This window comes from Fragaria vesca, linkage group LG6 (genome assembly GCF_000184155.1).
Source record: "Fragaria vesca subsp. vesca linkage group LG6, FraVesHawaii_1.0, whole genome shotgun sequence".
Taxonomy (NCBI): domain Eukaryota; kingdom Viridiplantae; phylum Streptophyta; class Magnoliopsida; order Rosales; family Rosaceae; genus Fragaria; species Fragaria vesca.
The window spans coordinates 4,939,262-4,941,524 of NC_020496.1; positions in this window are offsets into that span (position 1 = coordinate 4,939,262).

Sequence of the window (2,263 nt, forward strand, 5' to 3'; positions counted from 1 at the left end):
GCACATACATACATGTCACTATCAAATGTGAAGGGTGCGTTGTACTCTTTTTCTCCTACGATCAAGGTTCAGTTTTTTCTCCCACAGGGTTTTTGTGACTTGACGAGGTTTTTTGACGAGGCAACAGATCAGCACCATCGGCATATCAGCGCGCGGCACAAGGGGGGATGTTCTAGGATATTCTCTATGTGTGCCTTGGCCTTATGACCAATAGGATATGTAGTTAGACTAGATCTATGTATTCATATCCTTACCATATTGGTATTGTGTAATTCCCTATATAAAGGGCTCCTATCAATGAATAAGATGATGATTCTCTTGCTATCTCTTTGTCTCTACCATTAATCCTTCATCACGTTATCATGCACTTTGTTCTAACCCTAGAGTCAATAGCCCACCATTTGTTTTTCAAACCCTAAAATCGGGCAGCCTTGTTTTTCCCGATTTTCGACCAAAATTCCGACTGCCCTCCGCCGGAATTTTATATCCCCAGAAAGCTCTCTCCGCCCCGGATCCAACGCCGCCGGTCTCACCCTGAGAACCGGCCGGAAAGTCTCCGAACCGGCCGCCGGAAGATTCCAGACCGCCGCTACTGACCACCGGTTCACCACCTTCCCTTGCTCCGATCAACCTGAAATTTTGACAGCAGCTTCCCCATCCAGTGCTGCTCCTCCTATCAAATTTTCAGCCCCAAATTCAAAGTATAAGTAGGCGAAACATTATTTCTCCTCTCGGCAGCCTCTAGAAATGTATGTTTTTTTGAAACCTTAAACTTTTCCAAGTTCAATAACTCGGGGAGGATAAAATTTTTTCCTCCCTTTTCCATCTCCATTCTATGCTTGGGATTTTGTGCGTGCAGGTACCTAAATCCCGGAATTTTATTCGCGGGTCAAGAGTGTGTTTGATCACTCTTGTTTCTTTGTCCGGGTTGTGTTTGATCAACCCCGACCTTTCACCGGATTGTGTTTGATCAATCCGAGGCCTTTTTCCGAATTATGTTTGATCAATTTGCGGCTTTCCCAGATTGTGTATGATCAATCCGAAGGACAAACCATTAAAAGCATCGTTTGTGACCTCTATCGAGTCTCATAAGAGCTTGGTTTTGTATGCAAGAGCAATGTAACATTCTGCTCTTTTGAGTTTTGACGTACTAGATGCCTAAGACGGATCTTCGCTTGGTATCTGTGGAACCTTTCATTGGAAAGGATTAAACCACATGTTTTGACCCCCAGGCTAACAAGCCTAGATGCCGAGATTTCACATCTCATGCGCTCAAAGTCTTTGACGCGCCACATCGACAAAAGACTTCAATGGCAATCTGTGCAAAAAGTAATGACCATAAAGTACTGTGGAATGCACTCATGGAGCGTTTCTCGAAACGTTCATATAACTCTACTTGTTGAGTTATTAGTCAAGTGGATTGCTTACCACCTTAATTGACTACATATTGTCGATGATCTTTTGTGGCATCATGATCCATAATTTTTAGCGGATTCGATCATCATCAAGTTCTCTAGGTCCTCCAAGTTGGTGTGAAATTACTAACGAGACTTGATTTTGATCATACAAACAAGAATTGTATATACGCTAATGTGATAAACATATTTGGGATTATCCCCTAATGTGGGGACAACAATATGGGTCATGGCAACGGCAGAAAACGTCGTGCCGATGTCTAGAAAAGAGGGGGAGGTGTTGCCGGCTCTAATAGCGACACTCCCGGTCTAGACACCATTTTGTCAAAACTACTCACGTCAGCTCATGACATTAATGCAACCGTTGTGGATCTTCGGATAACTGGTTCAAGATTGTCAAGCTCCTTTAAATTGTGAATGCATACAAAAAGGTATGGAAAATCAATATGAGGACAAGAACGTCATCCTCATGATCGCGAATTTCAAAGATTCGGATCCTGCTCTAGCTACCCATGACTTTGATGTCATCGGCTAGACATTGATTTTCGTTCTAAGTTATATGTACTAAGGCGTTGTATCGACGTCCTTTGTCTATTTGAGACCTCGATGTACTCACATTAGCAATAATGAATGCCTTGAGAATTTTTCAAAGTGAAACTATTCTCCTCTTATGGTTCATATTGATTTACAATCAAGATGTACACTTACATCGTCCTTAGAAACATGGCATATTGTGCCGATTTTGGTCCCTTCCTTTGAAGGTGACTCATGGCACTACATCCTCAAGGAGGATCGCCCACGTGTTTCCGGTTAAGTCTTCTACCCTATAACGGATTTTTCATCATCAA